This window comes from Herpailurus yagouaroundi, unplaced genomic scaffold (genome assembly GCF_014898765.1).
Source record: "Herpailurus yagouaroundi ecotype Mexico unplaced genomic scaffold, PumYag 246, whole genome shotgun sequence".
Classification (NCBI taxonomy): domain Eukaryota; kingdom Metazoa; phylum Chordata; class Mammalia; order Carnivora; family Felidae; genus Herpailurus; species Herpailurus yagouaroundi.
Genome location: NW_024412463.1, coordinates 3338312 through 3364003, shown reverse-complemented (window position 1 = coordinate 3364003; position 25692 = coordinate 3338312). Strand labels below are relative to the sequence as shown.

The window sequence follows — 25692 nt, the reverse complement described above, 5'->3', positions numbered from 1 at the left end:
GCGCCCGGATGGCTCAGTTGGTGAAGTGTCCACTGCAGCTCAAGTCATGATCTCACGTTTCGTGAGTTCGAGCCCTGCGTCAGGCTCTGTGCTGACAACTTGGAGCTTGCTTCAGATTCTGTGTCTCCCTCTCTCTCTACCCTTTCCCCGTTCCCGCTCTGTCTCTCTCGCGCGCTCTCAAAAATAAATAAACATTTAAAAAAAAAATTTGTTTTTAAAGAAGCCAAAGAGGGGCGCCTGGGTGGCTCAGTCGGTTAAGCGTCCGACTTCAGCTCAGGTCACGATCTCGCGGTCCGCGAGTTCGAGCCCCGCGTCGGGCTCTGGGCTGATGGCTCAGAGCCTGGAGCCTGCTTCCGATTCTGTGTCTCCCTCTCTCTCTGCCCCTCCCCCGTTCATGCTGTGTCTCTCTCTGTCTCAAAAATAAATAAAACGTTAAAAAAAATTTTTTTTTTTTTTTTTTTAAATAAAGAAGCCAAAGACTCAACCCACTGATAGAACTCTGAGCCACTGTCGTCGGTACCCACCATAGCTGTTCAGCCCTTGCCACGTCCGGGCACACTGCCCTGATGCCCTGTGTGCCAGGGCTTTCTCTGACTTCCAGGTGCACCCTCGCCACAACCTGGCAGGCCCGATGTGCCAGAGAATGGACGCCTCTGGCCTCAGCCCTCAACCAGTGACTGATGGAAACATGTCCGAACACCCAGCTCCTTTGCCTATGCCACGGATAACTCAGAACTGTTACTCTGTCTTCTTCTACTCGGTCTCGAGGGTCCCTGGCAGGAGTGAGCTTCCTGGACAACACGCCTTCCCATCCTTGGCTCACTTTCCCATCTCAGGGTGGGCCCTGGGGGGAGCTCCAACCGACACAGGCGCGACAGGCGCACAATGGACCAAATGGTGGGGCAGGTGATGTCCCTGCCTTCAATATTTTTGCGTATCCGTAGCGCTCAGGTTTTACTCGCGCTCACTACTCATTTCTCAGGCCTTGTGTCTCCGGCCTCAAGATGGCAGGGAATGGGAAACGGATGGATAATCCATTCTCAGCGCGATGAAATAAATAATTCGTCTCCAGGTGTGAGGCTGGTGTTGAATGAAACTTGAGATGATCTCCGGAGCAGAGCTTGGGGGCACCTGTGACTTGTAAATGGAGCTCCTCTGTTTCTAGGGAAATACAGACTTTTAAAATGAAGCTCGAGGCTAAAAGCTTCCAACAATAAATCTCCCTGAGGCACACTCCCCTAGGGACAAATATACGGGGAAATTTTCAAAGAGGGCGCTTGGTTTATCACTTGGTGACTCTTTTTCACTGAGGAAGGAAGTCCCTTTGTTTCCACTGAGAAACCAAGTCCACCTGGACCTCTTCAGGGGTTTTTCAGTTATCCCCACTCCAACCCCCTTGAAGACCTTAACTCAGCGGCTTTTGAAAGTAACCTTTGGGGAGCTGAAACAGAGAGTATGTTAGTAATCACCGCTGTTCCTCATGCCCTTTCGTCATGACCTGAAGAAGAAGAAAAAAAAAAAAATCCAACAAATGATAACAAAAGCCATCCTGCTGTGTAACCAAAATACAACCTCACATCTGTTCGCTTATCCTTCATAGAGAACCGCGTGGGGTAACAGTAACAAAAATTTGTTGAGGGCTTTCTGTGTTCCGATGCTTACTGTCCCACCGGATGGCTCCGTAAGTAACATCGTGCCCATTTTACAGATAGAAAGTTCGAGAAGTAAAGCTCAAAACATTGACCAAGGTCATGTCACCACAGCTCATAGATCGCAGGGCTGGGATTTTTAATCTAGGAGAGTCGGACTGCAGAATTCTACACTCAGTGATTACTTCATGTGAAACTGCGGTGCGATTTAACTGATAAACATCATCTGAGTAAAGCTGATAATTATTCCACTCAAAATCAGGCATGAAGACAGAGAACATATAAAAACTGATAGTCATCAGAGGGAAACGTCCGCTGAACAGGGAAGAATTGTTAACAGAGTGCCAGCGAGTTTTCCATGTAAGATTCTACTATTGTAAACTTAATTTCTCGTATGGATGTCAAATGTGCGGGCACCCACAACAGAAGCTTGGAGGTATCTAATCTGTGGAAAGATAAAATCGGAGCCAGGAGTAATTGAATAAATACAAAAATGAGACTCTCTCTCCGTAACGGAAGAGACCCGGGCCCCACTGCAGTGAGGCTGACACAGGAATTGTAAGACCTCACAGATTGCCAGAAGTGAATGTGCTAAACCCTCCCCACATTCCCCATCTGCCTCTCACTCTGAGCCTGGTGTCAGACTGCCCGAGATCGACTCGAGTGACAACACTCACTCGCTGTAGGTACTGGAGAAGTTCCCTCAATCTTTTGTAAGCCTCTGTTTTCTCACTAAAATATGACCAGGGATAACGCCTCAAATTGTTGTGAAGATTGCATGAGAAACTCATGCAAAAGGCATGACTGGATGGTGGCACATAATAAGCACTCAATAAATATTCAGGAGTATCCCTCTGCCTCCACGAAAGCCTGGCACACGGTCACCTCTGGCCCCAAGCACTACGCAGATGCCTTGGTGCTTGGCCTTCCCTCACGGCCCAGAACAAAGACGAGAAACCCGTGTTCTGGGACCCGGCATTGAGCTCCCGGCAGGGACTATCCCATGAGCGGTACAACCATTCACAGGACTCTAAGCTCAGAGGACTCCCCTCTTTGGTTCCCAGCCTCCCTGGGATGGGACCTTAGAACGAAAATCCGAGAAGACAATCCAGCTGTGGGTAGACGAGTCCTCATGGTGCTTCGGGGACTCTTGAGCAGAAAGAGAATGCTAAAAACCAGGAGAAGGTATATTCAGGTCAGAATCTGAGAGAATGATAGGTGGCCCAGAGCATGGATTTTTTTTTTTTTTTCCTCCAGAGGCTCATAAAAATATTCATTGACCAAAGATCCTTTACAGCAACTATTCCTGGTCCTCATCACAAGTTAAATAAAGTGCTACCCGTATGCCGGATTTACAGATTGGACTGATCTCCAGGTTCAACTAATCCACCACAGTGCCCTAGTTGGGAAGAGATGCATTTGGGATATGAATTCGGACATCCTGGTCCAGAAGCCTACGGTGCTTCTCCTTCCTCTTCTGTGTCTCTATAGATCTATCCGCAAACAGTGTGTGGGAGACACAGAGAGGCACCCCCCGCACCCCCCTTCAGGGTTAAGACTCCCTGCCGTCCGTCTGTTCTTGAATTCAGGGGCTGCCACAGCCGGGAAGCGCCTGCTGGCCCCAGGTCATGCCCTTGGAGCAGCTGGTGCAGTGACAAAGTAACGTGGGGGCATGGAGGTCTGGCCATCTCTGCCCAATGTGGGACACCATGATGGACAGTGCTGGCCCCGGAGCTCCCCACAGGGCTGGCCAAGGCTCTACTGAGCCTGCACTTGAGCTTGACTTCTGCTTCTGCGCAGTCCTGCCTCTTCCCCTTCTTTTTACAGGCATGAAATACCAATAAACATCTTAAACCTCCAATTCAGCTTCCAAAGAACTCAACCTGCCCTTTAAGTGAGGCCTCTTAAGCCGCAGAAAGCGCAGGCTCAAATAATTAGGTTTTAGGGCAAAAGACTCAGTTGGAGTCCAGCTCATGCACTTTCTGTCCCTGTGTTGGGCAAACCAGGTAAAACCTACTGAACTGACATAAAAATAAAGACTAGTATTACTTCACGGAAACAGTCAAGACACTGTGAATAAAAATCACAGCACATCCTATAATGATCGTCCCTGATCCTGAAAGGACCCCCTCACTCCAACACAGATGAGTAAGAAAGATTCTTTTGTCGCAAGGGAAAATGCCCCTTCGCCCCCCCCCGCCCCCCCCCCCCGTGACTCCAGGCCCCTCTCTCTAACGGACAGCAAGTGTCATTCTTTCCCAAAAGTGTCCAAAGTCAGCATCCCCAGTAGCGGCAGAAAGTAAGGAACATTGTTATTCTTGTAACACCAGAGCTGCAGCATGTAATTAAATCATTAAGAGGCAAATTAACTCCTCTAGCGATACTCTTCTAAGTATTTGTGGGCAAACCCATTAGCATTGTGCCAGTAAATCCTGAAATTTCTTTGCAGGCAGACTGAGTAAGCAGCATCAAAGGCAAGGGGTGGGCTGGGGAGTGTGGCCCACAGGTGGTTTGACCTCCCACGGAGATGGGCGGGGTTGGGGAGGGTGGGGAACGGATAGGACGTTAATGGCATGTTGTGACTGTATTTCACAAACCCTTTGAAAATACAACTGCCGAATTTCCCCTGCTCAGAGCCAATGATACCTCTAGTCCTTCCCCAGGAAAACCAATGAAGAGCTTTTTCTCCTTAATTCTGCTGGATTCATTCAGTTTGGATTCTTTGGTTTTCGGACAGGCACAGCTGGGGAGGAGGGCTACTGGGGAGTTAGAAAGGGCGTCTTCCAGTGGTATACTTTGTAGCTATTTTATTTAGCCACGTTTTCAGAATAACGAATGTGAAGTTGGCTTCGATTCGGTAGCCAAATATATATTTACGCTATTGACTCAAATTCAAGCTGGCCAATCTGGTTGGCTGGCTGTGGCCTTCCATTCATCCAGGCTTGAGTATTTCAGTCAATATGTTGATCATTTATATGATGACCCTGTTTAAACCATTTAAGAAAATGTAAACAACATGGAAGTGTATTGAAGTCAACATAACTCATTATTGCCGCTTATACACTCATCAAAATCCCGAGGGGGGTGCCTGACCTGATTGGAGGTTTCCTCCAGAGTCATACAATAATTTTAGCTGTGAAAGGAAATTTTATGGCATGTAAGATTAGCCCACACTAATGCAAGGTCAAAAATAATAGAATCAATAGGCAAACTCAATACTGTTAACATTTTGAGAAAATTACTCCCAGAAAACAATGTCAACAACAGATTGAAATGGGTCTCCCAAGTCGTCCCATTGATTTCCTTTCACTTTGGTGGCAATCTCTTTCTTTTATGCAATATGGAATTTTCTTAGTCTTTTTTTTTTTCAGCTCTGCTTTAAACATGGAATATTTCTGTTGTATTTTTTTATCGACTGATGTCAAGTATTACACGTGTCAAAAAAACTCGTGCGGTTGTTCATATTGAAGAGAACAGAATATGGAGACTCCTTTCATCATGTAAAGCCTTTGGTGGGTCTTTAATTCAGGGCTCACATGATAAATTTGGGAGTTATTTTCATTATAGCAAGGTGTCCAAGTGTAAAGGTCAACAGAGTCATTAATAAATTAGTAACTAAATAAAAACTTTATACTAGAAACACACGGCCTTGGAAATGGTTTTATGTGAGACATGCCATGTTCATGGTCATTATCTTGATGTTAGAGGGGCAGATTGTGGTTGGACACACCCAGGTTCTTTAGTGTTATCAGTAAGTGGCCAAGCATTAGCAGTAATATAGCAACCCAAACCCACCCCAAATTCCTCTGCTCCAGACTTCCTACTTTAGTCAATGACTTCCTCACGCTCACTACCCCAATGACTGACTTATTCAATCCAAAGCCTTGGGAATTACCAATTTTTTTCTTTCCCACAGCCAATCCATGTGGCAACTGTACCTCCAAATTATATCCAGAAACCACTCACTTCATGCCATCTCTGCTTATTCATGGCCATAGCCTCTTTCCTGTTCTCCCAGGTTCCATTTTCCATCCAACAGGCCATAGTGATAACTTTATTTATTTATTTATTTATTTTTGAGAGAGAGGGAGCATGAGTTAGGGAGGGGCAGAGAGAGAGAAGGAGAGAGAGAATCCCAAGCAGGTTCTGTGCTGTCAGTGCAGAGCCTGATGTGGGGCTCGAACCAACGAACCATGAGATCGTGATCTGAGCTGAAATCAAGAGTCATCTGCTTAACTGACTGAGCCACCCAGGCGCCACCATAACGATCACTTTAGACACAAACTAAATCCATGGACTCATCCTTGAAACTCTCTCAGTGGTGCCCACTGCACTTACAATAAAATCCAGACCTCCTTCCTGTGGCCTGCCAGGCCCTACATGGTCTAGTCCCTGCCCACCTCTCCCTCCTCACTCATCTTCAGCCTCTCCTGCCCTGACCTTCTAAGCACCAGCCCCACGGGCCCCCTTTCGTGACCTAAAACATGTCAAGCATAATCACACGTCAAGGCCTTTGCCTGGGCTGTTCCTTCTTCCCGGCCCACCTGCCTCCCAATTTTTCCATCGTGGCTCCTCCTCTTCAACCAAGACTCAGTTTTCCTGGCACAGCCTCCTCGGAACATGTTGTCAAAGGATGCTCTTGGCCTCACCCTCATCTTCCTAATTACTTTTATCACCTGCATCATTTCTACAAAGTTGACATTTACTACAATGACTGAAGTGTGTAAAAAAGTGGCGGTGAAGCCGAGTATATAAATCATTTTGCCTAACATATAATGCTTCTGTTCTTAAATTTCATTACTACTGACAGCAGAAATCCCTTCATTTATCACTCAAGGGCATCATGCCTCTTTTTGTTCCATTTTCTTTTGAGTTATCTTCCGACCTTTCAAAGTTCTCTCTCGTTTCGGGGTTCTCGCCCGCTCTCCAAAACGCATTAGGGTACCATGGAAAGGTTATGTCCTCATAGCTCTGGGAAGGTGTGTCTGGCCCACCAGGCCCCCTTCCACATTGGCTCCTTGTGTTTATGGTCTTCAGGCATCACACTCGCCATCCTTACTGCAACTGCTGTCGCGTAGTGTGGCCCCCCTGCTCAGTGGGCCCTCTGGGCTGGTGTCTACCAAGATGGAGCTCAACCCATGTACTCTTTTAAAGGGTTCTGTGTTGGCACCCGGTGTTAAAGACCACGGATCTCACCACTGCCTCTGGGCATAAAGTCCTAGCCCCCTAAACTTCCTTTTCCCAAACCCAGTCTTCTTCCAGGCCAAATGGTCCATACAACTCTTCCACATCCCCTTCGGTACTGTAGCTGATTGTCCCCCCCCCCCCACCCATGCTGGGGTTTCCCAGGCTGCCCAATGGTATTCTCCTGCCATAAGCCAAGTCAGAGGTACCCTTGTGCCCAATACAGTGCTGCCCTGAAGGGCTTATGATTTCTCCAAACTTTGAACTAAAGAGTTGTCTAGACCCAAAGTTCTAGACAGCCTCAGACCCAGAACCAAGATGTTCCTCTCAGAATTCCTGCCTTCCTCTCTTCCTGTCACATTTCTGGGCTCCTCCTTCTGGCCCCCAAGGGCTTTTTCCATCCTATGGGATCAGAAATTCCTCTGAATTCCTAGCCTCACCTTTGCCACTCAAAGTTGCACTTTGTGGTCTGCCCACCAAGCCTAGGCTCCCGAGAGGTAAAAGCCCAGTTTGGGAAATATCAAGAGTAACAGTGATTTCCTGTCAATGCCTAGCTTTTAAGACTATGGCCTTACTAAATATCTATTTTGAAATTCAAAGCTAAGAATTGTAATTAAGATAATTATTCAATAAGTGTTGTCTGAGTATGTATATATTTTTTTATTTTGAGGCCATCTCAAAAGTGCAGAGAAGATGGGGTACCTGGGTCGCTTAGTTGGTTAAGCGTCCAACTTCGGCTCAGGTCATGATCTCACGGTTCGTGGGTTTGAGCCCCACGTCAAGCTCTGTGCTGACAGCTCAGAGCCTACAGCCTGCTTCAGATTCTGTGTCTCTCTCTCTCTCTGCTCCTCCCCCACTCACGCTCTGTTTCTCTCCGTCTTAAAAATAAAAATTAACATTAAAAAAAATTTTTTTAAAGAATTATAAAAAAAAAAAAAGCATAGAGAAGTTGCAAGTAATAAAAAAGAATCATTTCCCCCTGATCTCTAAGAGGAAATTGCTGACCTACTGCCCTAAACCCTTCAGTGTATATCTCCTACAAGGATATTCTCTGACATGACCACAATCGACCATCAAAATCAGGAATTCCTACCACCTAATTCTCAGACCCCATTCATGTGTCCCCAGCTGTCCTAACAATGCCTTTTGTAGTAAAAGGATCAAGTTCAGAATCACCTGTTGCATTTGGTTCTTATGCTTCTATCCTCCTCGGTCTGGAAAGTCGCTCTGGTCTTTCCTTGACTTTCATAACCTTGACACTGGCAGTAGATAAGGCAGTAATTTTATAGACTTCCTGTGGCCCTTCAGCTGCTGCCCACTTCTCTTGTGTGTAAGATGTTATAGCGTGATCTGAAGCTAGAAGTAAGAAGACAGTGTCTAACACTTCTGGGATCACATTCTATCTCCAGCACTCCTGACTGTATGGTCACGTGCAATTTACATAAAACCCTGTGCCTCAGTTTCCTTGCCAGTAGAATGAAATTAACCACCATGCTTATTTCCTGTGGCTGTTGAGAGCAGTTGGCCTGTTGAGTCAAGAATGGGTAGCATACAGACTGGCTCAGAAGCTGCTCGAGTTGTCCAGGTAAGACCACGTGGGCAGAGAAATGATTGTACACAAAATCTATCTGGAGGGGTAGTCTGCAGGAACGGCTTCTAAATTTTTTTTTAATTTTTTAAATATTTACTTATATTAGAGAGAGTATGTGGGCATGAGCAAGGGAGGGGCACAGAGAGAGGGAGACACAGAATCCAAAGCAGCTCCAGGCTCTGAGCTGTTAGCACAGAGCCTAACGTGGGGCTCCAACTCACGAACCATGAGATCATGACCTGAACCCAAATCCGACGCTCAACTGACAGAACCACCCAGGGGCCCTGGACTGACTTCTAAGTAGGATAGAGGGAATAAGGGAAAGAGACAACTCAAGGATGAATTCTTAGATGTATGCAAATGATTTCACATGAGAAGCAAAATAGCACTTTAGCTATGGAGAGCTGATATTCTTAGAATCTCCGTTAATAACACGACACATCGTCGGTAACAAGGACTGAAGATGCACAATAGAATTTAATCGCTGGTACCACAATCTCACAATAGGAAATTACAATGCCTCAAATTTAATGGGTTTCATTTTTCAAAGTGAATATTTTGCTTTTACAATCTCTCACCGCCAAGGATGCTCTCCGATTAGAACCAACCAGAGGCTCCTTTTATCTAGAAACAAGGCTCTTGGCTATTTACACAGACTGGTTAGCTTTGTCCAACTGAAACAAAGACCCCTGGCATTCCTCTTTCTTCTTTATGGTCTAATCCCTTTGATTACTTTAGAAAGGGCTGCGAATTTCTTTTCATCTTAGCAAGACAGTGATGGTAGGGTGAGAAAACACATGAAAGATCTGAGTTCTAGTCCACCAACCCCAGAAATTGCGTGGGTCACCCGAAATCTGATCCCCAGCCTCCTCCATGGACTTAATATTGCATCCTGCATATATTTATTAAGCATGCACTAATTATCAGGCTCAGTTATATATTGAGGATACAGGAGTGCAAATAAGCATCCTGGTCCCTGACCTCACAGACCTCATAGGAGATAGACGTCCCCTCCCCATCCACAAACAAAACGGATGACCTTGAGATAAATGTTTTGTAAAATTACATTTACAGGAAAATGTAAATATTATTAGCATTTGTGTAAGTTCTCTATCTGTAGTCTCTTAAATGTTTCCACGAAATTTCTAACATTATCAATTACAACTCAAATGCTTTTCTTATGTATTCTGAAGAAACGGTCATGTAGGGTTGTCCAGGTCTATAATCCTCTCTCTTAGGGCCAATATATCTCAAATTCAGATATTACTGGATCTCAGGGCCAATATATCTCAAATTCAGGTATTACTGGATCTCAGGTGATTTGGTGGAGATTTATTAAGTTAACACTCCCAGATGGGACTGGGACAGATCACTGTAATCAAACCCAATATTTCTGCAGTAAAACATAGGAGTATTCCCATCCAGCAGGATGATTTTCTAAAGAAATATATAAATATATATGTATATCTATACACATATCTATACATAGGTAATATATACATATATAATATTTATAAATAAATATACATATATAAAAATATATAGATATTATATATGTATATATGTGTATAGAGACAGAGATAGAGATAGAGACAGATGAGGCTAGTTCATGTGGGTGTTTTGGATTTCAAAATTGCATTCAAGGAATTGTGATCATAGAGCACATACTGTCTGAAATAAGTAGGACATGTATTGGGCCTTAAAACCCAAATTTATCAAAGACATTCATTACAACTGCATTCGCTACAATGGTATTTGACCCATAGATAACCTAGCTTTATAAATACATTTAAAGCACCTCCAGGTCCATTAATATTTCATTGATCCATAAACTACTTCCAAGTACTTATATTTATCAGCCTCATAGAAAGCTGTATCTGATGTAGAAACTACACACACACACGTGCGCGCACACACACACACACACACACACACATACACACACACACACACAGGGACAACTTCAGACTCTGCTGCTTTTTTCACATGATCTTCTCCCTAAGTATCTCTTTGCCTTTTTACAAGGATGTCAATCATATGGGATTAAAGATTCACCCTACTCCAGTATGACCACATCCTAACGTTGTATATGGAACAACGTTATGCTCAAATAAGGTCATATTTTAGAGATTCTAGGTGTTAGGATTTCAACATATCCTTTTTGGGGACACAATTCAATCCACAACAACTGGTATAGTCATAATTAAACATATGGGTCTTTGAAGACAGAATGAGTGAAATTCGATCATATTGGTTTAGATAAAAGAGGAGAACGGATAGGTTTACATACCTGGGCATAGAAGAGTAAATGTAGCTTCAGAAATAGCTGGATCCAGGAGCCAAAGGCCGTCCCACAGGTTTCATCGCTATAGGTCTCTAAGCTCTCATTTCCATTGTGTTTGGCTTCATTTTTTGATGAGTTTTCTCTGCGTGGTAGCCCCTAGAAATTATAGAATTGCATTACCTAGAAATTCTATTAAGTGCAAGTATAGCAGATCAGGACTTGTCTTCCTCTGGTTCCTACCAAGTGTAAGACTGAATATCAATGTAATACTTTGGGTCAGATGACCACCTGAACCTGTTGCTGTGCTAATTTGCTCAGCCTAGACACATGCCCACCCCTGGAGTTGGAAACAGAAGCCGGGTCAGCCCTGTCTACAACTCACAGTGTGAGAATGCAGAAAAAGAATGATAGCACAGAAACTCATAACCAGCAGTGTTGGGATAGAAAACACAGTGGATATTTAATACAGATAATGTTCCATTCTTTTTTATGGCTGAGTAATATTCCATTGTATAAATACACCACATCTTTATCCATTCATTTATTGATGAACGTTTTTGTTGCTTCCATATCTATTCTAAATAATGCCGCTATAAACGTAGACGTACATGTATCTGTTTGAATTAGTACTTTCATTTTCTTTGGGTAAATACCCAGGAATGGAATTATGGAATCATATGATAATTCCATTTTTAACTTTTTGAGGAACCTCTATACCGTCTTCCACAGTGGCTACCCCCTCTTGCATTCCCACCAACAGTGCACGAGGGTTCCTTTTTTTTCCACGTCCTCGCCAACACTCATTGTTTCTTGTGGTTTTCATTTTAGCCATTCTGACAGGTGGGGAGGCTTGTTGTTTTGATTTGCGTTTCTCCAACGAGTGATGTTGAGCATCTTCTTTATGTGTGTGTTGGCCATCTGGATGTCTTCTTCGGAAAAAGGTCTATCCGTGTTCTCTGCCCACGTTTTAACTGGATTACGTGTTTTTTTGAGTTTGTATAAGTTGAGTTGTATAAGTTCTTTATATATTTTGGACATTAACCTCTGATTGAGTACATCATGTGCAAATATCTTCTCCCATTTAGTGGATTGTCTCTTCATTTTGTTGACGGTTTCCTTTGCTGGGCAGAAGAGTTTCACTTTGTTGCAGTTCCGATCCCTCCTTTCTTGTGATCTAAGTGTCGTGCATGGTCCCCAAGCACATCTCTCTTCTCTCTTTCTCTTCTCTTTTTGCAAAAGTATGATCATACCGTTGGTGGACAAAAAATTATTAGGTCAAGCTACCTGGCTGCTACTATTCTAATGACAACGTTTAAATTGCCCACATTTCACCCAGGGCCCCAGCAACAGCCTCAGAAAGGATGTGGTTTCCAAGGAAGAAGGGTATGCTCAAAAAATTCCAACCATTCGTTTTCTGCCATTCTAATGTCACTTGACGAAAGATGCTGCTCAAAGAATATGTCGATAGCAGCTGGGTTCACCAGCTTTTGCCAACACATTGTAGAAGAGTTTGTGATTTTAATCAAAATTTGTCATCCACCCAGAACTTAAGAAACGAATTTTCATCAAAGGGAAATTTAAGCTTCTGAAAGTTACCTAGCCCCAGAGCCACGAGGGTGAACTCTAGGTCCAAAAAGAAAATAAAAATCAATCGTGACAATTATTTTGCCAAATGATCTTAAACTGTCGTGCATGGAGAAGGCTTCCATAAATGTCAGCCGCCACACCAACAGGCGGCGCTGTCCCCATACTGGCCTTTTTCTTGTTAAAAATGCACATCAATATGCAAAATGGAAGCGTCCCGGATCAATGCCAAGCACACTCTCCATTTCTAGAGGCTCCCAAAATAATCTGCAGAAAGTGGAACTCAAGGGAAAATTTTGTTTTGCTGGAGGCATGCACAAAGAACCTTTAAGAACCATCTTATCTGAGGATCTGTGCTTACTCTTATTTCAATGGATTCAGACCTGAACTTCCTTCAAAATAAGACGCAGGTGAGTGGGATAGCAAAACATTCTGCAATATCTCAATCACACAGAGGTCACTTCGCTGCCAACTTCCATCACCTAGAGTAAAACCCCAGAAAAACCCAACAAAATGCAAAAGAAATGGTCTTCAGCGTAGCCCAAATAGATGTTGCCAAATCCAACCATTTTGCTAATGAGAGAGCAACACTCAGAATCTATGGACTCTTATGCAACTATTCGTAAAAATCTAACCGTCTCGATGTATCAGTCAAGAGCCCATCAGAAATGAGACGGCATTCTCCAATTAGGATAACTCACAGAGAACTTAGTAAAGGCAACGTTTACAAAGGAGCTTGGTGTAGGGAAGTTGAAGGAGGTGTTCCCACCGCTAGGCCTGGACTAGGGAAGGAGACGTTTCCAGAATCAGGAAGAAGTTGTATGGAAAAGGCTACCTTGAAAGGAACAGTGGCCATCGAGGAAGCAACCAGCTGAGACAACCCCACAGGAAGGCCCCTAGGAAATCAATATGGCGGCCGTACTCTCTTCCTTCCTGTCTCTTGTCAGGCTGGCCCAACTGAAAGCTGGAGAGGAAAGAAACCCGTTGATGCCGCCCCTAAAGGTCGGGCGTGGAGAGCAGATCTACAGGAGCAAACTGATATCTAGCACGCTTGATGGATAACTGTGGGTTTCTCAGTCCACGGCGACGTGAGGAAACCAGAAGTGGCTACGTTAGATACAGCACGTGGCTATTCCCGGAGGAATACAACAGTGAAGGGAAAACAACACGTACAGCAGGCACCAAGACATTCCCATATGTGGATGGCTCATTCCAAGAGTACGAGTTGTCTCCCCAAAGGACTTCAGGTCAAAATCATTACAAATGGGAAAACTTAGGGGAGGCGCCCGGTTCTCCAGGGCGTCATCACCATAGTATAGATGCCTCAATAATTTAATAACAAGTAGCCCAGGAAAGTTTATGAAGAATTCCATGAACTCATCTTAGGCAAGCAGAGATCTGCTCGGGACATGTTGTAAGGTTTCTGCCCAAAGTGGTTGAAATTGCTTTGCTAATTCATGAGAGGCACAATCATAACTGACATTTCACTGAGCTCTTACTACGCACTGGGAACTTCACATGCAAACGCCATTTCGGCCCCACACCAGCCTCAGGAGCCAATGTGATCATTCCCTTCACATTTCCCACAGGGCAGGTGAGTAAGTAATTGTCCAAGATCCCAAAGCCAGGGAGAGATGGTGCCAGTTTGAAAGCCAGGCACTCTGGCCCCAGAGCCTGAGATTCTAACCAAACTCAGAACATCCCCCCCACACTAGCCCACACTTCCAGCATATGCTATCTCCACAGCACAATGCAAAGGAGATGATTTAAAAAAGAGAGAGACAGAAGAGAAGAGGAGAAGGAAGGAAGGAAGGAGGGAGGGAGGGAGGGAGGGAGGGAGGGAGGGAGGGAAGGGAGGAAGGAAGGAAGGAAGGAAGGAAGGAAGGAAGGAAGGAAGGAAGGAAGGAAGGAAGACAGACGGGTAGTAATTCAGCGAGTCTGCAGTATAGAAAAGGAACACCTGGAATATTGATTTTATATTGTTGGGTGACACCTTACCAACATTTTAGCCGCTTACAACCCCACCCAGCTAGCAGCCATCGGTTCTGTAGGCCAGAAGTAAGGACACGGCATGGCTGGCATTTCTGCTCAGGAGCATAAGAAGCTGAAACCCAGGGGTCAGTTGAGTGGCACTCATACCTGGAGGCTCTGGGGAAGGATCTATTTCCTAGCTCATTCAGGTTGTTGACATATTTCAGTTCCTTAAGATTGGAGGATCTCTCGGGGCGCCCAGGGGGCTCGGCCGGTTGAGCGTCCGACTTCGGCTCAGGTCATGATCTTGTGGTTCGTGAGTTCGAGCCCCGTGTCGGGCTCTGGGCTGACAGCTCAGAGCCTGGAGCCTGCTTTGGATTCTTTGTCTCCCCCTCTCTCTCTGCCCCTCCCCATGCTCATGCTGTCTCTCTCTCTCTCAAAAATAAATTTAAAAAAACGTTAAAAAAAAGATCAGAGGATCGCAAGTCCCGTTTCTTCCTGGCTGTTGGCAGGGACCGCTCCCAGCTCATCAAGGCCTCCCACACTCCCTGCCCTGTGGCCCTTTCCATCTTCATGGCTGTCATCGGAGACACTCCCTCATGTGGAATTGTTTCATTCTTGGAATCTCTCCCTTCAGGCTTTTTCAAGGACTCACCTGATTAGATCAGGCCCACCCAGGACAATCTCCCTATCATAAGGTCAACTGACTACGCATCTTCATTTACACTGGCAAAATCCTTTTTTCCACCGGAGTGATCTTTCACCGTATTCATAGATTCCTCCCACACTCAAGGGACAGGGATTCCCCAGGGCAAGCATCACTGAGAGCCCTATTAGCATTCTGCCTGTCATCCCTGGCACCAGCATAGAGCGATCTCAAAGCTGGAGCTGGCTCCCCCCACTTCTAATACTGCACACGGAGACAACGTTAGCTCTGCAACCCTGGACTACACCTGTCGTCCGTAAACCCAGCCCCTTTTTTGTCGAGGTGGTACTTTCTCTGAACCTCAGAGAAGTTTCTTCTGCTGATGTCAGAAACCCAACAGCGTGTACCTCGTAGGCTGGCGGTGCAGAGCGAGAAGTAAATCCACGTGACTACCTAGCCCAGCACCTGGCAAGGAGCAGGCCCTGCGTTCCTCTCAGCTATCAGAATTAGCACTAGCGTTGCCGTTAAGGTCTTCATCGCTATTCAGTTTTGAATGATTTCACCAGCATTGAGAGGGGGCCCGGGGTTGAGTTCATAGCACAGCTGAGGAATCTCCGTCGTGGCTGGTGTGTTTTCACATGGATCCTGGGAACAATAAGCCTGGTCACTGATGCATCAACTCAGGAATAAAAGCAAGTGGCCCCTGGCAAGAAAGGAACAAGAATATCTCACATTCCAGCTCCATTTACAAGACGGCTTATCGCCCTTTGCAGATTCCTCAGACAACAAGAGCACAAAGGCTTCCAGGGAGGAAAGCCTGAGATATTCTAATATCTGGACAAAAACGTTTGTAAGATTCTTCAGAGCACATGGTCTCCGCCCAACGCAGACCAGCAACTGAAACCTGCCCCTCCCCACTCCCCCACCCCCCCTCCCCGCCATCCATTTACTAGCAAAAGCTTCTCTTTTGCATCCGCTTTAGTTTAAACAGCATTGACTGTCAGGCTACTTCCTTCTAGACACAACTTATTCCAGCTCCTTCTGCATCTTTGCTCAAGGGAAGGCACTAAAGGAGATAAGGCGTGGGGCTGTTCACTACTGGGGACTGTGTCCTTTGTGGAAGCATCGCCCTCTTTAACGGGTGAGGGGCAAGGAAGCATCTTCTGATTGTGTCTGGAGCACTGGCCTCCAAAATGGAAAACAGGCAGAAAAAAAAAGACAACATTAGACTTTCTATTCATACTTGTTGTCATACTAAAAAAAACAACAACAACAACAAATTGTGCTTTGTTGTATTTTAATAAAACAGCTTGACACTTGCCTCACTCGGTCTGTGTCGGTTGCATAGGGTGTTACAGGAATCCTGGAAGAAAACAGGGGGGTTGGGGGCGAAGGGACAGTGGAGTTCTGATTGTCTCTAGGCTATAGCTTCTCGAGGCTTCTTGCAATGGCCGTGTGCCCAGTAATGTGAATTCGCATATGCCATTGTCTACTCTTCACTACAGCACCTCTCACAGAAAGTACCAGTGGCTTTAAAATTCCTGCCAAGAAACCTGAATTGAAGAAAGTTCCAACAATGCAAGCATCTGCATACAACCAGGAAGGGGCTAAGCTGTGGCTTCTATCCCCAGGATGAAATTTTCTGTTACCGTGTTGGCAGGAAACAGAACAAAACAAAAACGAAAACAAAAACAAACAACAGTGATGTTGAGCTCAGATCTGTCGAGAAATCGAAGCAAAACCCCATAAAGTTATCAAGAAGACTATTTAAAATATAGATTCACATTTGAGGCGCCTGAGTGACTCATTCAGTTAAGCGTCCGACTCTTGGTTTCAGCTCAGGTCATGATCTCATGGGTCCTTGGTTCGATCCCAGCCTCAGGCTCCATGCTGCTGCTGCGGAGCCTGCTTGGGATTCTTTGTCTCTCTCCCTCTCTCTCTGCCCCTCCCCTGCTTGCTCTCTCTCTCTAAAATAAATAAACTTAAAATAAAATAAAATAAATAAAATAAAATAAAATAAAATAAAATAAAATAAAATAAAATACTAGATTTACTTTTAGATCCATGGTCCAATATTTTCTGTACTAGAATATAGGCTCCAGAAGGGTCAGGACATCATTTCTTCCAACACTCCTCCATACTCTTAGCCTGACACATAGTAGGTGTTCTATAAATATCTATTCTTCAATGACTGAATCTTTAATGATGAGTGGGGCAGATTATATTTTCCAGCAATATCCCTGACAACATCTCCCACCCACATGCCGGTCCACAATACAGTGCCACGATTTGCTCGTTAAGAGGCATGGTCTAATTCTCCACTTCTTGAATGTGGGCAGGCTTAGCACCACTTTGATGGACAGTTTATGGAGGAAGAAATGCTGTGTGACTTTGGAGACTAAGTCAAGCAAAGCCAGGCAGCTTCCCCATTGGGTTCTCTTGGGATGCCTGTTCTAAGAAGCAAGCTGTCAGGTAAGAAATCCAGCTACACTGAGACCATCATAGTGGAGAGACCATATGACTGTGCTCTGCTCAATGGCCCCATCCGAGCCCCAGGGCCCCTGTGGATGTCCATATGACCGCCTCCTCAGCCAGCAATGGACTGCACCACATGGCGGGCTCCAAACGAGGACCACTGAGTTGAGCCCTTTCCTAATTCCTGCCCCAGAAATCGTGACAAAATAAAACTGTTGGTTTAAACCACTAAATGTGGGGATAGTTGGGCACACAGCAGTAGATGTCCAGAACAATGGACTTCATCCCAAGTACATGTTAGGTCTTGGTGTTTTTAAATAGTGGTATAAAACCATCACAAGGGGCACCTGGGTGTCTCAATCGGTTGAGCATCCAACTTTGGCTCAGGTCGTGATCTCGTGGTTCGAGAGTTTGAGCCCAGGATCAGACTTGATTCTGTCAGTGTGGAGCCCACTTAGGATTCTCTGCCCCTCCCCAGCTCACCCTCTCTGTGTTTCTCAAAATTAAATAAACATTAAAAAAAAATCACAAGTCATCCAACATGTAAAACTAAGCATGTAGTTCATTGCTAATACTAATTTTCTTTAGTGAGAACAAAGAGGTCCCTGCCCTATTAATGAATAATTCGATTATAGATCATTTCAGTTTTAACTTATTTAAAGCTCTTTTTATATATGCTTTACAGTAGATAATAAGGTATCAGTACCTTAGTGCAAATATATAATTTGTAAATAAATACACAAAATATTGGTGGAGCATGCTCAAAGTATATTAAAATTGGGGTACATGATCAACTTACCAGCCACTGAGAAATTAACAAAACAAATTAAACCTAGCGCAACTCTCTGCATAAAATTTCAGAATCTTCCTGGACTTCTCTCACCCTGGCCTGAGCCTTGCTTTAAGAAATCCCATCTTACCAAAAACAATAAGATACCTAGGAATAATCCTAACCAAAGAGGTAAAAGATCTTTACTCTGAAAGCCACAGAACACATAGGGAAAAAATCCAAGAGGACACAAAGAAATGGAAACATATTCCATGTTCATGGATGGGAAGAGCAAACTTTGCTAAAATGTCGATACTACCCAAAGCAATCTATACAGTTAATGCAACCCCTATAAAAATACCACCAGAATTTTTCACAGAGCTAAAACAAACAATCCTAAAATTTGTTTGGAACCACAAAAGACCTCGGATAGACAAAGCAACCCAGAAAGCAAAGTTGGAGGCATCACAATTCTGGATTTCAAGCTATGTTACAAGGATGTAATCATCAAGACAGTGTGGTGTCAGCACGAAAACAGACACATAGACCAATGGAACAAAATAGGAAACCCAGAAATGGGCCCACAACTTTTGTTGTCAAACAATCTTTGACAAAGCAGGAAAGAATAGCCAATGGAAAAAAGGCAGTTCCTTCAACAAATGGTGTTGAGAAGACTGGATGGTAAAATGCAAAAGAATAAAATCGGACCAGTTTCTTACACCATACACAAAACCAAATTCAAAATGGACGAAAGGCCTAAATGTGAGACAGGAAACCATCAAAATCCTGGAGGAGAACGCAGGCAGCAACCTCTTTGACATCAGCTGTAGCAACTTCCCACTAGACACGTCGCCGGAGGGAAGGGAAACAAAAGCAAAAATGAACTACTGAGACCTCATAAAGATAAAAAGCTTCTGCACAGCGAAACATTCAACAAAACTAAAAGGCAGCCTATGCTATAGGAGAGGATATTTGTAAATGATATATCCAAAACCTACAAAGAATTTATCAATCTCAACACCCCTCCCCGAAAAAACAAACCATCCAGCAAAGAAATGGGCAGAAGACATGAATAGACACTTTTCCAAAGAAAACATCCAGATGGCTAACAGACACAGGTGGAGATGCTCCACATCACTCATCATCAGGGAAAGACAAATCAAAACCACCATGAGATACCACCTCACACCTGTCAGAAGGGCTCACATTCACAAGACACGAGACAACAGGTTTTGGCGAGGATGCAGAGAAAGAGGAACTCTCTTGCACTGTTGGTGGGAATGCATACTGGAGCAGCCACTCTGGAAAACAGTGTGGAGTTTCCTCAAAACATGAAAAACAGAACTATCCTATGATCCAGCAATTGTACTACTAGGTATTGACCCAAAGGGTATAAAAATACAGATTCAAAGGGGCACGTGCACCCCGATGTTTATGGCAGCCCTTTCATCCGTGGCCAGATTATGGAAAGAGCCCAAATGTTCATCGACTGATGAAAAAGGAAGACATGATGTGTGTGTGTGTGTGTGTGTGTGTGTGTGTGTGTGTGTACACACACACACACACACACACACACACACACAATGGAATATTACTCAGCCATCAGAAAGAATGAAATCTCGCCATTTGCAACGATGTGGACAAAGCTAGAGTATATTATGCTAAGCGAAATTACTCAGAGAAAGACAAATACCATATGATTTCATTCATATATGGAATTTAAGAGACAAAACAGATGAACATATGGGAAGGGGAAAAAAGAGAGGTAAACAAACCATTAGAGACTCTTAACTATAGAGAAGAAACTGAGGGTTGATGGAGGAAGGTGGGAGGGGGATGGGCTGGATGGGTGGCGGGGATAAAGGAGGGTGCTGGTTGTGGTGAGGACTGGGTGTTGTATGTAAGTGACGACGACTGAATTCTACTCCTGAACCAATATTGCACTGTATGTAAGCTAAATGGAATTTAAATAAAAGTTAAAAAAAAAAAAAAAAAAGAAATCTCATCCTGAGTACTTAGAAAAGCAACGTGTGTTACAGTTGCCAGACTTCTCGGGTTCAAATCTCTGTTCTGTTCCTTACTAGCTCCGCGTGTTTGGGCAAATCACTCTACCCTTTCTGAGCCTGCTCCCTAATTTGTAAAAGAGGGGATTAGAAGACTAGCTACTTCATAGGATTGCTGTGAAAATCCGAGAAAATAATTTCCAGGAAGAACCTACCTGGCATGGTATGTGGGTGTTGGAATCACCACGCGCCACACCTAATAAATATCAGCTGCCATTATCATTTGGGAAACCTCCAGAAAAACACACAACAGGCAGGAAAACCACGTGAAATGGGACTGTGTATTAGACTCTAAGGGGTATTTCCAGAAAGACTCACATGGGGAAGGTGCTCGGTCCTATAAAGAAAACAATAATTTCTCCGCAAAAGGTCTCTGAACATATTAGCTGTCCCAGGATTCAGTGCCCAACACCAAAGCAAAGGGGTGGCAGGGTAGAGAGAGAAGAGAAGGAAGGCTTATTCTGAGCTCGGGACACATTCAAAATGACGCTCACGTTTTATATCTGGAGTTTGAGGAAATGATTCCTCAGACTCTGTTTGGATAGGAATCGTGAACCCACCACCAGGAACCCCGGGAATGCCTAAAAGGACCTGCATACACAGTCCTTTCCCTGCCCACCTTCGAACCTCTGCCCTCCACGGGCAACCTGCTGCCATCTCTTGACCGAGTAAATAATGTTGTGGGATCTTTTTTCGGAAGATATAATACCACAGTGGGTAGAGGAGTGGAATTTCTAAGAGAAAGGTTTTAATTGGGGGAAAAAAAAGAATTTGTTTATGAGTTTTCCCTTTAAAAGGCTGTTTGACTCCAGTGACTGGGGGAAATCATGGTGGCGACAAGTCACGTCACAGTGGCATCCTCTTCCTTCCAATAGGAGGAGGATTGGTTCAAATATTGCCAACCAGCAATGAAGAAGACACAATAATAATTTTTTAAAATATCTATTTATTTATTTTGGAGAGACAGAGGAGAGGGAGAGCAGGGGAGGGCCAGAGAGAGAGGGAGAGAGAGAAGCCCAAGCAATCTCTGTGTTGTCAGCACAGAGCCCAACTCGGGGCTCAGTCTCACAAACCGTGAGGTCACGACCTAAGGCGAAATCGAGAGTCGGATGCTTAACTGACTGTGTCACTCAGGTGCCCCAGGAGTCACAATAATAAAGCTTTGTTGTCACATCAATTCTACTGGGATGGACTGGGTGTCTGTCATTTGCAACTGCTTCTCCATAAGCATGGCAACTTTTCTCTAGAACTTTCTGTGAGACATGTGACGATCAGTAGTCTCACTGTACCTCTTAAAGTGCCCTAAATCCTTCCCCTAGTTCCTAACCCACAGGAATGGGAAGTGCTTACCCCATTTTAACAAAGGTCTTAAATCACAGAAAAAGGTAAACACGTTGTTTTGCAAAAAGAAAAAAAAACACCATAAATCAAGTGGGAAGGTAACAATAGACAAGAATGCTTGCAACACGTTTGGCAATCCTTAATCCTTAAAATGCAAAGAGTTCCTACAAATAAATAAGTAAAAGGGCCAACAATACATCAGCTAAATAGACAATTACAGGACAGGAAATCTAAATGATCATAAAACCTCAACAAAAACAACAACAACAAAAATTTTTAAATGAAATAACTAAATAAATAACAAAGACAACAACAACAACAACAAAAGACCTGTTTCACCCATTAAACTGACAGATGGTACCAAATGCAAAAACGTCCTTGGCTGGCAGTGGTTTGGGGCACAGACTGGTAAGAAAGTGAAGCCCCGCAAACTTTCTGGAAAATAATCCTCTCTGTTTACTTAAGTTAAAATTACACATACTCTTTGACCCAGCGGTCCTACGTTTGAATAAGTCCAAAAGCAACAGCGTGCAAGAGAATGCAAATTGACAGGTATGTGTATGCACACGTGCAAACACACGCACGTGCTCCTATCTGGTTATCAAGCCACAGGAAAAGGAATAGAACACGCATTAGGCTGTTAAGATCAGTAATTTAATAGAGACAACATTGAAGGGGAATAGAGAAAAAAATCCTATGCACTACATTGCTGCACTTGTTATAATGCGCTGGTATTTGTTTTGTGATTTTTTTTTAACGAAGCAAAAAAGATCACTGTGTGATCTTAAAACAAGTCAGGCGTGAGTCACGCCCTTCCTTCTCATGGAGAAGAGTGTGCAGTCTTTAAAAGCCAGAGATCCACCTGGCGGATCCCCCTGACGGCTGGGGACAGGAGGGGGAAGTGTGACAGGGGAGGAGGCGAGAGGGAAGAAGGTTATGAAAACAGTAAAACTCTTGGAATTTTGTACTTCAAAGCCATGCTAAATAAACCAAATAGGCAAGAAAGGATGATGAGAACTCCTTCTCACATGAAATATCTTTTTATACCCCACAAATTAGAAATGTATGTGCAACTGGCCAAGTACATATTGTCCGGGACTTAAAAAAAAGAAAGTGCACAATTTAGGTAAAGGCCCGGAGCAGTTTTTAAGCACCTACTGTCAGTCAGTCACCCTCCAGCTGCTTTCAAATATTGATTTAATCTCCAAAACATACCAATGGTGACTCAATGCTCCCAGTGATTCACACCTTAGTTTGAAGTACCATTAGGAGCCAATCCAGTTTCTGATGGAAATTTTTCCGGAACACAAGGGAGTTTTGCCTGAAGGAGATGTTTCACTTTGGAGAATTTAAGCGGGAAGTGTCACAAACCTAATTTAATCTCACTTAAGCAAACAGGAGCCTTCTTTTTTTTTTTTTTTTTACATACCGTAGAAGTTTAAGTGACATATCATCTACCTTCAGGTAAGGCTAGATCCAGCAATTTCAAGATCTCATCAAGACTTTTTCTCTCTTGATTTCTCATCTCTGTTTCCATTAACGTTGGCTTTATTGTCTGGCTGACTTTCCCCTCGGAGTAACAAAGCACCAGGCTTCCATCTATGGATTTTGTGGTCCTGGTGAAAAGGTGGCTTTTGGCTCCCAAAAGACCTCATTAAAGTGCCTGGCATCACTATCATTGGCCACCCTGGGATCACTTGTCACACCCGGAGCAGAAAGAGGACTCACACCTCTCCAGACTTTATGGACTGAGATGAGGGACAGCAGAGTCCCCAGAAGGAAATCTGAGGACTGGACTTGGGGCAAGCAATATAACAGATGTCTATCTCAGGGGAGACAGAGAAGGAGTGATTTAAGCCACGGAGCTCTCCAAACTCTCAGGTGTCATCCTGGAGCACACAGCCTGCCATGTGGAGAATATTAAAATGAATGAGAAATCAAGAAACGCCAGGAAGCCGGGAGGTCACATCAGGATAGTGGAAACATCTGACTCGCTGCTTCAGAATGACCGGTGATACTTACACACTTTAGCAGTCGAGAGCCCTGGGATCCGAATTCAGTTCAAAAGCACACCCCACTGCATCTGCCCACAAACCTGTGGGCTGTGAGCCTGTGTGGAACGCTTTAACTTCTCTGCATTTTCATTTCCTCATCAGGATTATGGAGCTGATTACAGTACCCACCACCCGAACTTCTGGCCAGCATTAAATGAGAATACATTGGGGCGCCTGGGTGGCTCAGTCGGTTGAGCGTCCGACTTCGGCTCAGGTCACGATCTCACGGGCGGTGAGTTCGAGCCCCGCGTCGGGCTCTGGGCTGATGGCTCAGAGCCTGGAGCCTGCTTCCGATTCTGTGTCTCCCTCTCTCTCTGCCCCTCCCCCGTTCATGCTCTGTGTCTCTCTGTCCCAAAAATAAATAAACGTTAAAAAAATAAAATAAAATAAATAAATGAGAATACGTTTTCTTCAACTGGTGCATCATGGAGCAGTTCAGGAGGGGTGGGGGGCATGGAATCCGACTGCCTGAGAGGAGTCTCCATGCTCCTGCTCACCGGCTGAGTGAACCTGGGCCATTTATTTCACTGCTCTGAAATAGGTCCTTGTGAGAAAGAAGCAAAATTAATAATTTACTTGTCGCCTGTATTTTTTTTTGGGTGTGGGACTGACCACACAGGTGTTGAGCACAGTTCTTGGCAACACTAAACACTCAACACGCAACAGATGTTGGTCTTATGGGGCTCACTCCCATGGGTGAGCCCTTGTTGGTCTCACTCCCATGCCTTCATTGCCGCTGTTAGAACAGAGCCTGGCACGTAACAGATGTTCAATAAACACTTGTTAAATGACCAGTTGAGTACGGTACCCGAGCCCTCAGCCTTCTCATCTACAGCTTACCACATTCCCTGCATTTTCTGATTGAGATTTATATTCAATAAATTATTATCGAGCACGTCTTTGGTTTAAGGTACTGCCCTATACTCTGGCAATAGAGCAGGAAACAACATGTGCACAGTGACTGCTGGGAGTTTACCACAGAGAGAGGAAGGGGGACTAAACTTCAGGAGGACATAAGGTCTGTGAAAGAAATAAAGTCCAGGGCACCTGGATGGCTCAGTCGGTTAAGCATCTGACTCTTGGTTTGGGCTCAGGTCATGATCTCATGGTTCGTGGGATCGAGCCCCACGTTGGGTTCTGTGCTGACAGCATGGAGCCTGCTTGAGATTCTCTGTCTCCCTCTCTCCCTGCCTCTCCCCACTCACACTCTCTCTTTCTCTCTCTCTCCCAAAATAAATAAACATTAAAAGAAGAAGAAACAAATCCAGTGATCACAAAGAGCTGGGGAGGGGGGTAGTTCAGAGGGTAGGAAGGCTCCTGAGAAGGTACCCTTTGAGCTGACCCCTAAAGATGGGAAGGAGCCAGCCATGGAAGGAGCTAATAGAAGAGGGTCCAAGGTAGAACTTGCGGGGTGGTGTGATGGGTTGCATTACTTCCACCAAAAGATATGCTGAAGCCCTCACTCCTTGTACCCGTGAATATGATTTTTTTGGAAATCCGGTCTTTGAAGATGTAACCAGGTTAAGGTGCCGTTGTATGCAATGACTGGTGGTCTTATAAAAAGAGAAGAGCCACAGAGGCACAGGGAGATGGCCACGTGACAGCAGAGGCAGAGACGGCAGTGATGTGCCAACAAGCTGAGGATGCCTGGTGCACCAGAAGCTTGGAGAAAGGCATGGACTCGATTGTCCCCTAGAGCCTTCAGAAGGAGCACGGTCCCGCCCACTCGGCGATCTCAGACCCCTAGCCTCCCAAACTATGAGAGAGCAGATAGCTGTTGTTTTTAGCCACCCTGTTTGTAGGACTCGGTTAGGGCAGCCGAGGAAATGCACACAGTGAGAATGAAAGGCAGGTTCAGGGTGGGGCGCCTGGGTGGCTCAGTCGGTTGGGCGGCTCAGTCGGTTGGGCATCTGACTCTTGGTTTCGGATCAGGTCGGGATCTCACGGCTCCTGAGTTCGAGCCCCATGTCAGGTTCTGTGCTGACAGGGCAGCGCCTGCTTGGAGTTCTCTCTCTCTCCCTCCTCCTCTCTCTCTCTGCCCCTCCCCCAGTGCCTGTCTGTCTGTCTGTCTCTCTCTCTCT

General features: G+C 44.8%; 1 long non-coding RNA gene across 2 annotated transcripts in view; it reads right to left on the bottom strand.

Annotated features, from left to right (window-relative positions):
* The window catches only part of LOC121019905 (uncharacterized), a 393836-nt gene that overhangs the window by 230558 nt on the left and 137586 nt on the right, over nucleotides 1–25692 (bottom strand). For both annotated transcript variants that reach the window (XR_005785807.1, XR_005785806.1), the window contains one exon: nucleotides 10715–10864. This is a non-coding gene — a long non-coding RNA (uncharacterized LOC121019905). The remainder of the gene's footprint in view (nucleotides 1–10714; nucleotides 10865–25692) is intronic.